The sequence below is a fragment of the Sus scrofa genome, chromosome 5 (genome assembly GCF_054392235.1).
Source record: "Sus scrofa isolate SSC_HxYL_T2T_F1_AM1 chromosome 5, Sscrofa_HxYL_maternal_Yorkshire_Landrace_v2.0, whole genome shotgun sequence".
In the NCBI taxonomy this organism is placed as follows: Eukaryota; Metazoa; Chordata; class Mammalia; order Artiodactyla; family Suidae; genus Sus; species Sus scrofa.
In genome coordinates this window covers 98,147,303-98,160,850 of record NC_139387.1, presented here as the reverse complement: position 1 = coordinate 98,160,850, position 13,548 = coordinate 98,147,303, and the positions used below count along the sequence as shown (strand labels likewise).

The window sequence follows — 13,548 nt, the reverse complement described above, 5'->3', positions numbered from 1 at the left end:
GGGTAGGGAGGGAGGAGGAATGCCCTGACTTAGAACTTCACCTTAGACGCTCAGTAATGGTCACCCAAGGGAAGACTCATAAAGAATCACTGCCCTTTAGTTAACTTTCAAGTATGAGACACACTGTCCTCGGATAAAGGAGAACCATTACTGCCTGTCACATTTTAGATTAAATAATTACATTTCTATGTCTTGCTTTTTTCTTATGACTTTAAATAGAATTCATGGTGAAAGGAACCTAGATTACTAGGAAATGTTTCTGAGTAGGTCGAATTGTGCTTTTCTGAAATGCTTAGACGGAACGATAATTTTACTGGCATAATTGTTGCTAGCAAACCTCCACAACTGATATTCATATTTTAATGTAGCTATAAGTAAAATTGTGTCTCGGGTACCAAAATGCCAAAATGGAATATATAAGTGAAAGAAAGTAATGGTGGCAGGGGAGAAATGCATGTTAACTATGTTTCTCTGACACCAGACTTGGCAGCCTGCTGCTTCTCTAGATACTTTCTATAGAAAGAATTAATGGGCAGGAGATGTGTGGTCTTTTTTTGAATCTAACTGGATATAGAAACTCCTCTGATGGGTAACAGAGGCAGGTAGTACAAGAGGGAAGCCCACAAGAAAAGATGAGGTTCATGTTGGGAAGAGAGGATGAATTACAGTGTCACAGGATCAAAAGGTTTGAAAGAGGGTTGGGTCAATTGGGTCTTAAGCACACCTGTCTTCCTTCCAAACTAGTTCAAATTTCTCTTTGACTCCTAAATCAAATGTTTGGTAGGTAGTAGTAAGATTCAGTGAAACTCTACAGGGAATTAATAATTATATATGTGCATACATATATGGATGTGTGTATACATAGACACATGCACATATCTGGGGGATATATATAAAAATATATATGGCTGTGTATCTATATATCTGTATGGAGAGACATATAGGTACAGATAAATACACATACATGTGTATATAGATAGATACTCACATACATATGGGTATATATACATACACAAATACAGACCTTCCTTGATTTATGATAGGATTACACCCTGATAAGCCCATTGTGAATTCAAAATGTCATAAATCAACGATATATTTAATACACCCCATCTACCAAATTTCACAGTTCAGCCTAGCCTACTGAAACGTGCCTTACATTAGCCTTCGGTTGGGCAAAATCATTTAACATAAAATCTGTTTTATAATGAAGTGTTGAATATCTCATGTAACTTATTACATACCCTAAGTGAAAAATGGAATGATTGCAAGTGTATCGGTTGTTTACTGTTGCAAGTGTATCGGTTGTTTACTGTTCTGAGTGGGAGCTACTGTCACTACCCAGCATCATGAGAAAGTATTATACCACATATCACCAACCCATGAAAAGATGAAAATTCAAAATTTAAAGTACAGTTTCTACTAAATGCACATAGCATTTGTACCACTGTAAAAGCAAGCCATCAGAAGTTGGGAGCTTCTGTATACACACACACACACACACACACACATTCGTATATGTATTTGACTAGTTATTCACTGTACTTAAAAACAATCAAGGAGTTCCCCAGTGGCACAGCAGAATGAATCCAAATAGTATTCATGAGGCTGCAGGTTTGACCCCTGGCCTCTCTCAATAGGTCAAGGATCCGGTGTGGCATAGGTTGCAGACAGCTCAGATCTGACATTGCTGTGGCTGTGGTGTAGGCCAGAAGCTATAGCTCCGATTGGACCCCTAGCCTGGGAATTTCCACATGCCCTGGGTGCAGCCCTAAAAAGCAAAAAGAAAAAAAGTTGAACCCCACTCTTATGCCATTTACAAAAATAAATGACTGGATTAAAGACAATTGTAAAAAAAAAATACCTACAAGAAAATCTGGTACATTGCATGTGTATACATATATACAATCTTCAGGTAAAAGGCAACTTTCTTGCTGATGCTTTTTTTTTGGTTTTAGGGCTGCACCTGTGGCATATAGAAGTTCCCCGGTTAGGGGTTGAATCGGAGCTGCAGCTGTTGGCCTAACGACATCCACAGCAATGTGGGATCTGAGCAGCATCTGTGACCTACACCACAGCTCACAGCAACACCAGATCCTTAACCCACTGAGCAAGGCCAGGGACTGAACCCCACATCCTCATGGATATTAGTCAGGTTCTTAACCCACTGAACCACGACAGGAATTCCCGATACATTTCTTGACCCATTAGGAAAAGATAAACATAACTTGATCATACTAGAATTTAAAAAAAAAATTTTTTTGACAAAAGAAAGATTCTCCTAAAGGGTAAACAGACAAAAGACAGGTTTGGAAATATTTGTACCACAGTTGACAACAGTCTTTTTGTTTTGTTTTCACAAAACTGACAAAAACAGACAGACTCAGGAAGAAATGAATAAAGAAACAGAATAGGAAACTTACAGAGGAGCAAACCCACATGGCCAGCAAGCAGATGAAAATACGCTCATATTAAATCAGTCAGAGAAATGCAAAGTAAAAGAACAACAGAGTATCTTTAAACTTATCGGACTGGCAAAAAACTGAAATGATCACTAACTTGTGGAGGTGTTCCTTCTATGTGAAGAAAACATTAACTGTTAAAACTATTTCAGCAAGCCATTTAGCAGCATATATAAAAAATTAAAGAAGCCATTTAGCAGCATATATAAAAAATGAAACCCACACCTGAATGTGCCATTCAACACGACAGTCTCCTCTTGACACCTCAAGGATTATCCGTGCACAGGGATGAGTGTAAAAGGACACTAAAGAGTAGCGAGAAAAGGAGAGGGGGACAGAGATCCGAGTCACAGCTACTCACTGACGATGTCTATAAAGATGACAGCTCATCCACAGCATGCATTATCACACAGCATGCATTCCAAAGAATGTGTTACAACTGAACAACAGCCACTTTGGAGGGATTTCTATACGGATACACTGTAAGTGAAAATACGCATAATAAGAAGACACAGAAAGTGTGACTTCCTTACTCAATGCTCACAAGATGAGCAATAACCAAACCTCCTCCATACATATGTGAAGTATAAAATGTTCACAGGTGATTATATGAGGAAGCGGGAAAATATAGAAGTACCTGTCAGGTGACTAACAATAGTTCCACAACAGGGAGGGGTGTAGAGGGGATGCCAAGGAGGAAAGAGAGAAAAGTTAAGGCCAAATGTCAAGAAAAAAAAAGACTGCTCTAAAGAACAGATAGGTGTGTGTGTGATTACATGTATGCATTTATGCAAAATTATATATGGGTATGTGTATGAAAAATTATTAAAAGAATGAAAAGCTATTCCAAAAGCAAGCTCCAAACATGATAATAGTCATAACAATATGAAATCGAATACATATTGAACCCTTACTATTGACAGCCACCACCCTAAGCATGTGTTCTCTCATTAATCCTCATAACGACCCTACAATGGAGACTATTAATACCTTTATTTTCTCCAAGAATCCAACTTACTCCTCCATAATCTGAAAGCCGAACACTTCATCGGCTTCTTTAGCAATCTAGGTTTGTTTTCTTTCGTGATCTTGGTTTGTTTTCTTTAGTGTCTGGATCTAGAAGATGGTACCATCAATAAAGCTATGGCTGCCCAACGCGCCAAGGTGGGTGTGCATCATCTGAATCAAGCTCAACATCAGCTTCTTCCATCACTCATTCATTCAACAAGGAACCACTGAACAATTCTGCACAGGGGTGGCCATGGTAGCCTCTGAGTCAATAGCTTAGGGTGGCTAACAATTCACACTGCCCTCGTGCATTCTGACCTCTCATTCTAAAACTAGATGGGAAAACTGCCTGACCTTACTTTGACAACCTCGTTGGGCAAGATTCCAACCCTTCCTGAAGGAAAGACAGCATTCAGTGACATAGCAATGCCACCTGATTCCAACTGAGCAATGGAACTAAACAGTGAAGGTCAAGGAAGCCGCAGAAGCAGCCTTCACTTAGCAGCCCAATGCTGGCACTTAGCAAACCATTTCTCCGCCTGTGTTTTAGAAAGTAGGGGTCGAGAGTTTCTTCTTCTATTTTCATATCTAATTGAGCATTCTTTAATCTCCAATCTTTTTTTTTCTTCCATGCCCACAGCATATGCAAGTTCCTGGACCAGCGATGGAACCTGAGCCACAGCAGTGACGACACCAGATCCTTAACCACTACACCACCAGGGAACTCTTGATCTCCAGTCTTGATGAAGGGATGCCAAGCACCAGAGCATCTACAAGGAAGACCTCGATGGTCAACCACTCCTGCTCCCCTCCATTTGTCCCCATTCTCCTCCAAAACCCACTGTGTGCAGCTCCTTAATAAGGTCACAGTGTTAAAATAGTGACTAGGAAAAAAAATAAAAAGTAAAGTATTAAAGTAGTGAATGGGATCCAGATAAGGCTGCAAAAGTTGTTAATCAATTTACTGAATACATAAACATCACTGAGAAAACTCAACGTATTGTCCCACTCCTTTGCATTTGGGTCCCAAATCCCGAAATACTGAATCTGTAAGTACACAAATGAAGAAGTGCTTTGTTGTCTCACAGTTTTGTCTGTCTGAGAGCCAAGACATTCAATCATGCTTGTGTGTTTTTGCAGGCCCCTCGCTTTCCCCTCTCGTCCTTCCTTTGGCTGCCTCTCACACCATTTTTGGCAAGGAACAACCTGGAGCAGCCTGGAAAAGTTTCCATGCAGTCACTCCCTTTGGTTAATTATTAGCAGCTCTGGTAAAAGTCGCTGGTGGGGCTGCTGGAGGTTTTTTGTTTAACTATAGAGCTCACTCATTTGGAGATTTCCAAAATCTTGGCCTCCAAAGGCTTGAGATAACGTGGACAAAGGTAAAACACTGAACTGAGAAATGACGTCTATTTCCTTTTCTGGGATTAATTAGCTGAGGGATCCTGGTCAAAGGAGGAAAGGTAACTCAGAAAGTGACACATTAGAAACTCAGACGGTGTCCTCTCATTTAATTCTAACAACCTGTCACTTACACTGTTACCCTATTAGTATTTCCATTTTACAAAGTTAGAGCCTCCTGCAATTTATTTACCCAAGTTTCAGGTTCCTTACCTAAGAAAACAAGACATAAAAAAGGTCCTTCTAACTCTGTAAGCTCAGCAGGCAAAAATTTCTCTTATAATTGCCATATACCTTCTCCCTTTTCAATCTTGATTTCCCCGTAAACTCTGGGGGCAAATTAACAAAACTGTATTCTGCACATGAGATGCTAAAATAGCCATTCACCCGCTAGCATCAAGAGAACACGGCCCTTTTTCTCCTGAAGCTATTGCTACACCCCGGTTTACATTGCTCAGTTCCGTCAGTTTAGAGCACATGAAAAAGCAGAACTGGGCTGGCTGGTTCACGCTGCTGGTGAACTTTGTGCCTCAACTGTATCGTAACCCCAAAGTTTACTCAACTCCACCTGGCAGTTCAGCTCCTTGAGATAAAGCAGCTTTTCTCTGGAGGAAACCAATAGCAGTTTATCTTTATGCTCCCCTGCTGGCAGACAGCTGGTTGGGCATCTAATAGACAGTCATCTGCCAGTGAAAGGTAACAAAGCACACACATACACACACACAAAATAAAACACAAAACACACATACAAAACAAACAAACAAAAACCAAGAGAAACATAAAAGGAGTCTTGCCACATCAGAGGAGTCAAAACCAATACCTTGTTTAGGGAGCCTTGTTTAGGACCCAAGTAAAGTCTTCTTTTGGGAAACTATATTTGTGTGTGTGTGTCTGTCTATCTGTCTGTCTGTGTGTAGATGCATGCGTATGCTTTAGGATTATGTGGATACATGCACGGGAGGGGGATGGGGAACTTTGAGTAAAAGAAAAGGGTCCTAGAAAAACAGCTAGTGAGAATCCGAAAGCAATTCCGATTTTCTACACTCCAAAGTACTATAATGTTTGGGGAGTGTCCATTGTGGTGCAGCGGAAACGAATCTGACTAGGAGCCAAAGTACTATAAGGTTTGGATCAATTTCTCAGGCTCGAAATGGAATGTTTCATTTTGTTCATCTTTTCCAAAACCATGTGTGTCATTCTCTTGGAGAAAATTATACTGATAGCAAGAAAGCAATAAAAAGAATTTATATATATATATATATATATATATATAGGAAAACATACAATGCAAGACACGTGGGCGAGAGCAGCCTATGCACTGGTGATCTGGTGGTGATGCTCGGCGACAGGTAACATTCATGCTGCAATTTATAAAACCACCCGAAACCTCCATATTCACGTTTGAAACATGGAAAAGGACAATGGGCTTTTCTACTTAGTGTTATGAGCTGAACTGTCCCCTTCCACAGATTCTGAAGTCCTAGCCCCAGGTACTGGTGAATGTACCTTATCTGGAAACACAATCTACAGATGAGAGTTAAGATGAGGTCATACGTTGAGCTCTACTCCAATAGGACCGGGTCCTTATAAAAGGGGAGGAACTTGGACACAGTGACATATACGTACACAGGGAAAAGACCATGTGAACATGAAGACAGAAATCAGGGTGAAGCAATCACAAGCCAAGGAGGACTAAATATTACTAGCAAATCCTCAGAAACTAGGAGACAGGTTTGGAACAGATTCTCCTATATAGTCCTCAGAAGGAACTAAGCCTCCTGACACCTTCCCCTTGGACATCCAGCTTCCAGGTCTGGGGTTTAAGCCAAGCACTTTGCGACACTTTATCATGGCAGCCCGAGCAAATGGATACACTTAGGTGTTCTCAACTTCATCTCCTGAAACCGCACACCCTTCCTCTGACACCTTTATCTGCACAGCATCTCCAAAGGAGAGAAAAGAAATATTTGGGAACTGGGTTTTTCCCCCATCCTCCTCTTCTTCTTGAATCCAGTGTTTACTCATTTCCAAAGAGGTTGAAGCTTCCAACATAACTATAAGAGGCTAATTCTGCCCATGAGCCAAGTAGAGAGAAAAATAAAGAATATTGATCTAGGAACTTTTCTCCCCCAAAAGCTTGAGCTAAGGACTCTTGTGCATGGATGAAACAGCAGCAGTCAAAGAAAAGGTGAGCAAAACCAGGATTCGCCTCTAAAGGGAGCGATTTAATTTCAATTCAAATCTGAGGTCAAATAAGCTAGTTAGATTCAGATATTCTGTTTGCAACACATACTTCAAGACTGCAGTACTGACTTGAGCTATATATACATTCAGACAAATTTGGGTTCCCTGTTTCGTTGCTGTTGTTGCTTCCTAGAGAGTAGTGGATAGATCCTAATACTTAGAACTAGGTTGGAGTTATCTGTTACCTTAAAACAATAGCCAAATGACTAGCTGGCATTTGGAAAATATATTTTTGTACTAATTTAGAAAGGGGAGTGGATTCAAGCAGCAGAGGGGTGAACAGATGGCAATGCATGCTGGGAGTTCCTGGCAAGGAGTCAGTCACTAGATGGGGTGGTTGAATGAAACACTTTTGTATCCAGGTTGCAGGAGATACAGGAAGCTCTGACTAGATTTGGCAGCTTCTAATGCAAAATGTAATAAAGGGGAATAAATGTGATTATAAACAAATGACAATTTATTTTTCATATCTCTGATCAGTTCCCTCAGAGAATTTTCCTGCAAGGGTTTAGCCTCTTAAATCACTTTTCTAAGAGAGGAGGAGGTTCAAATGAGACAGTGGGGCTTCAACTGATCCATATCAATAAGCTTTGAAAAGATGGCAGAAGTCTAAGAAAAACTCCCAAACACAAAGAAGATCTGTTCTTTTCTAGCTATGACAAAAATCACAAAAAAATGTCGAATAAGATGACATTAATAAAAGGTTAGGATCTTGATCTGTCAGTAAGAAAACCAGAGGCTCTCAACTGTTCTGGAAAAAGGAAGCTATCACTCTTTGTGATGAGGTTTCTTCTGCCAGGTAACACAGGCAATTGATAAGCAAGTTTTGCCACTTGGCTGGTCACTCCGAGCATATGTCTGACAGGGACACTTCAAAGATAGGTATTGCTTCTGAACCTAGACAGTTGAAAACATTCTTCCTTGACCAGTTTTGAACCACACTTCCTTACTCACTATGGGTCAGTTTGGCTGGGCCATGATAACCAAATATGTGCTCACACATTATTTTGAATTTTTCTGTAATGGTGTCTTTGAATGAGAGGAACATTTAAAATGGTGGATTTTAAGCAAACCAGATTGCCCTTATAATGCTGGTGGGCCTCATCTAATCAGTCGAAGGCCTGAATAGAAAAAGACTGCAAGAGGGAATTCTGACAACAGACAGCCTTTGGACTTCATCTGAAACAATGGACCGCCAGCCTGCCAGCCCACTGTGCAGATTTTAGATTTGCTCTCCTTCATAATTGCATGGGCCAGTTCCTTAAAATAAATCTCTTTGTGCATGTATACACACTGTGCTGGTTCTGTTTTCTCTGGAGACCCTGACTAATACACTCACTTAAAGATCTGTCCCCAGAAGCTGTCTAATAAACCTTCTAGCAGATTCCAAAGATAATTTAAATTCCGTTTGAATAATGCTTAAGGGTCAGCTGCAACAGACAGTGGTATAATGACATACATACATTTCAAGTAAGCAAGATGTTTTAGTGAGGCTTTAAAACATCAGTTCAATTTTCAAGGGAAAGACGAATGGTCTACTGATTTTCTCTGGGGTCATCATGTGGCTGCACCCACAGAGAACATTTCCACAATGTCTATCCACTCCATATTTGTCATCCATCTCCCAGTAGAATGCCTGGCATGTAGCAGCTGATCAATGAAGGGACGGAATTGAATTCTGAAATGGTATGTGCTGAGTAAGTGGCCTCCACCCTCTTCTTCTGGTATTTACCAATCGCATTCCCAGAAACCAGGTAACCGCAGCAGAAAAAAATATTTAACACATACTGAGCAATCACTATATGCTAGACCTTGTTAATAATCAAATGCACCACTTTACTTTCCCTCAGAGTAACTTCATAAAGTAAGGACTTGTATTATCTCCATTTGACAGATAAAGAAACAAAGACATAGAAATCAAGTAATTAAGTAATTTGCCAAGGTCTCACACACATATTAAGTCACACACCCAGTAAGATGTAGAGCTAGGATTTGAACTCGTAATGGATCTAGAAGATGAGCAAGTCTCCAGAAGCCCCTAACCTACTCTGTGTGCTGAAACACTGGAACCTGGTGAGAGGGATTAAATTCATGCTAAGAAGAAGAATTACAAGAGCCTTGATTCAGCATTTAGTGCGGATTGGGTAATCCTGTGTTGTATGGGACTGTCCAGGGCACTGTCAGGTGTTCAGTGACATCTCAGGCCTCTACTCACTGGATACCCCATCTCTCAAGTTGTGGCTCAAAATTATCTTCAAACATTGCCAGATGTATGTTTGGGGTGAGGAAAGACCACCCCAGTTGACAATCACTGGCTTAATGTACCAGAACTCATCAGCCTCTAGTGAAGCATTTTTATCTAAACCCAGTGTAATTACAACATCACTCCATATAGGTATTTACACAAGTTCCTCCAACAATTTTATTCAACATTTCCCTAAGGATAGTGTGTGCAGCTGTCCTTAAAGATGAGATTTTTCTAGGAGTTCCCTTGAGGCTCAGTGGGCTAAGGATCACTGCAGTGGCTCCAGTCTCTGCTATGTGTGAGTTTGATCCCTGGCCTGGGAACTTCCACATGCCACAGGCAGGGACAAAAAAGAAAGAAAACAAAAGAGCTTTTTTTTTTTTTTTCCTAAAAGTGGGTAGAGCTAAGAGAGGAGGTGAAATAGCAAAATTGCAAACAAGGACACAAGGGGAATTTTCATTCTGTTTAGTGACCCTCTTTGTCCTTAGGTTAAGGCCAGGCTACCTGGGGGCCTTGTATTTCCCTGGATGTGAAACAACAACTGACTGGAGGGCCCTGCCCCCTGGTGATGTCAGAACATCTGCCACAGTTCCCAGAAACCTTTTGAGGCTGATGAAGAAAGGAGGGAAACCACTCTTGCTGCCACTAGGCTTTTGCATATTCTGTTCCCTCTGCCTGGAATTCCCCACCTCATTACTTGCAATCATAGCTCCCAGGTCTATTTCCTTGGTAAAACACTGCCATTGGAAATCACCATGTTTGTTTATTGGCTTCCCTGCTGAATATTTGTCTTCACCACTCCCTGCCCACCACCAGAATGTAAACTTCATGGGACAGCGATCCTTAACTCTGTCTCTAATTCCCCGAAAAAAAATCAAGACCAGCACATAATGGATGTTCCATACATGAACACTGAATGAAGTAACTAATTCTAGAAGCTACTTTATACAATTCAAGAATTTTGCGTGTCTTTTTCCGAATCACAAACAGTTCATGAAATGATCTTTATGGGGGAATGAGGCACATGAGTCAAAAGGAGTCTTAAAAGTTGAGTCACTGGCTGTCATATTGTTGTATGATTGGAGGAGGTGGTTTAGGCCTCCCAGTGACCTCAGAAAAGACGTGCAGATAAACCCTCGCTAATCTGCCAAGACCTCCGGATCCCAGTGTGGAACGCTAGTCCCCACATGACTCAGCCACCAGCCTTTCCCACCACGCACTCACTCCACCCTTGTTATGCCTTCATGTGTGAAGAGTCTTGGGACTTGCCCCAACTGACTCTGTGCTCAACACTTCATTGCTTTGTACTCTCTTCTTTCTCATTCATGAATTCTCTTGAGAAATGGAAGATTTTATGTGGGATAAAGAGAAACACATATGTAATAGAAAAACAAAACTGTGAAAAGAAAAAAAGTGTTTTAAATCAAGCTATGAAATGACTATAGGTTGATTCATCAGCAGGAAACACATGGAAACTATTATCCCAAATTTCAACAGTTATGAAACCTGAAACCCCCTTCGATATTGTTCAGAATTACGTATTTGGCCTTCAGGAATTCATGTTAATTGTCTGCTTGAATACCAAGGAAAACATCTAATTGACTGGTTGAAATACTCATAAACGGATCTTCTGATTTTTTTTTTTTTTTTTTAATATTGAGAAACAAGAAACAGATCACCTAAAAAGAGTCTCGACTTGATGCCTCTGCGGCTGGGAATTCTAAATCAAGCTTGCTTTGTATCCAAGGGTTGGAATGAGGTTAACAGGGAAGTGGTAGCAGGGAGCACTGTGCTATTTCGCCTTTGCCTTCTCGGCCTGTTCTAGGTATGGCTACCACTGTGCAAAAGCTCAGGTCATATCCAGCAGCCAGAGACTAAATGTTACCTCATAGTTTTCTCTCCAGGTTTGATTTCTAGTATGCTATTCCTCTGCTGGTATAATGACCATAATGATATCGTATGGATGGAGCTGACCTAGCCAACCAATGATTCTACAAACTATCCCCAAAGGCCACACAGTAACCACGATAAAGACTTTTCATGTGAGTAGCACATCACCAGAGCAAAAAAAAAACCCAAATCCCTTTGAAATTTCCATGCAAGCAGGGTAAAGGGCTAATCTTGTTCTGCAGTTTCTTGGTCAGGCAACTAATACACTCATTACATTTAGTCTCTCTTTCTGTGTGTGTGTGTGTGTGTGTGTGTGTGTGTGTGAGTGTGTGTGTGTGTGTGTCTGTCTGTCTGTCTGTCTCTGGTCAAATGAATTACTCTCATTTCTAAGGTCTTTGGATTCCTTTGCAGCCATGAGCTCTTTGCACACAGGTTTTGGTTTCTCTGCTTCAATTATTCGTCCATATGGATATAAAAGGACATGAAAACTATCAACTGTCAGCCCATGTTTGTAAAGTAAACTAGACGATCTGAGAAAATAAGAGAAGCCATAAGTATGGACAAGACAGGATGTATTTGGTAGCTCAGCTATGCCAAATACTGTTGACAGTACACTCTTAAATTAAAAAATGTTTAGTCACCAAAAGCAAAAGGTCTCACTAGTTAAGTAGAAACAAGAAAAGGCAATGACAAAAACAACAAAAATTTACTACCAAATGCTGAGCAACCTTCAAGCAAATGGACCATAGCAAGCCCCCCAGACTGGAAAGTAACTGTATCACAGAGACTCACCTACAGGAGTGAGAGTTCTGAGCCCTACATCAAACCCCACACACATGGGGACCTGACACTGGGAGAAAGAGCCCCTGGAGCATCTGGCATTGAAGGTTGGTGGGGCTTGTGCGCAGGAGCTCCACGGGACTGGTGGAAGGGGATACCCCATTCCTGGAAGGTGCACACCGATTTTCACGTGCACTGGGTCATAGGGCAAAGCGGGGTCTCCATGGGAATCTGGGTGAGACCTGACTGCAGTTCTAGGAGGACCTCCTGGGAAAGCAGGGGTGAATGTGGCTTGTTGTAGGGAAAGGACATTGGAAGCAAAGCTCTTAGAAATATTCATTAGCATGGCTTTCTCTGGAGGTGGCCATTGTGGGAAAATCTGGCCCCACCCATCAGTGCTAAGAAGCCCCAGGCCAAACAACAATCCAGGTGGGATCACAGCCCCACCCCTCAGTAAACAGGCTGCCTAAAGACCCCCAGGCACACAGCCACCTCTAATCCCATCCAGAGACAAAGCCCCACCCACCAGAGAGATAGGAATTAGCTCCATCTACCAGTGGGCAGGCATCAGCCCCTCCCATCAGGAAGCCTACAGCAAGCCCCCATACAAACTTCAGCCACAAGGGGGGCAGGCGTCAGAAGTAAGTGAGGCCACAACTCTATTACCTGTAGAAAGGTCACCATGCGAAAAACCTATAAAAATGAAAAGACAAAGAACAATAACTCAGATAAGGGAGAAAGAGAAAACCCCAGAAAAAAAGCTAAAGTGATGAGATTTTCAGCCGCCAGGAAAAAGACTTTAGACTGTTGACACTGAAGATGATGCAAGACATTGGAAATAAACTGGAGGCAAAGACGGATAATTTACAGGAAACACTGAGCAAAGAAAAACAAGATATAAAACTTAAGCAAGAAGAGCAGCAAAATACAATAACTGAAATAAAAAATTCATTAGAAGCAGCCAACAGCAGAATACAGGAGGCAGAAGAACGAATAAGCAAGGTGGAAGACAGATGAGTGGAAAACATGGATGCAGAACAGAAAAGAGAAAAAAGACTGAAAACAAATGAAGAGAGTCTCAGAGAACTCTGGAGCAATGTTAAACGCACCAACATCTGTATTATAGGGGTGTCGGAAGGAGAAGAGTGAGAGAAAGGGACAGAAAAAATATTCGAAGAGATAATAGTCAAAAACATCCTAACATGGGAAAGGAACTACCCACTCAAATCCAGGAAGCACAATGAGTACCATAGAAAATAAACCCAAAGAGAAAAACCCTGAAACAAATAGTAATCAAACTGACCAAAATTAAAGACAAAGAGAAAATATTGAAAGCAGCTGGGAAAAGAAACAAGGGAACCCCAATAAGGTTATCGGCAGATTTTTCAGCAGAAACTCAGCAGGCCAGAAGGGAGTGGCATGACATACTTGAAGTGATGAAAGGAAAAAAACCTCAAACCAAGATTACTTTACCCAGCAAGGCTCTCATTCAGATTAGAAGGAAAAATCAAAAGCTTCACA

General features: G+C 41.2%; 1 protein-coding gene across 11 annotated transcripts in view; it reads right to left on the bottom strand.

The window, feature by feature from the left end:
- Positions 1–13,548, bottom strand: part of LOC102159120 (uncharacterized) — a 654,277-nt gene that overhangs the window by 221,222 nt on the left and 419,507 nt on the right. The window contains exon 1 of one of the 11 annotated variants that reach the window (XR_014804449.1): positions 2,688–2,811. The exons of the other annotated variants lie outside the window; for them this stretch is intronic. The gene's annotated coding sequence lies outside the window, so the exon portion shown is untranslated. Of the gene's footprint in view, positions 1–2,687; positions 2,812–13,548 lie in introns of those variants that run through there. 11 annotated transcript variants of the gene reach the window in all.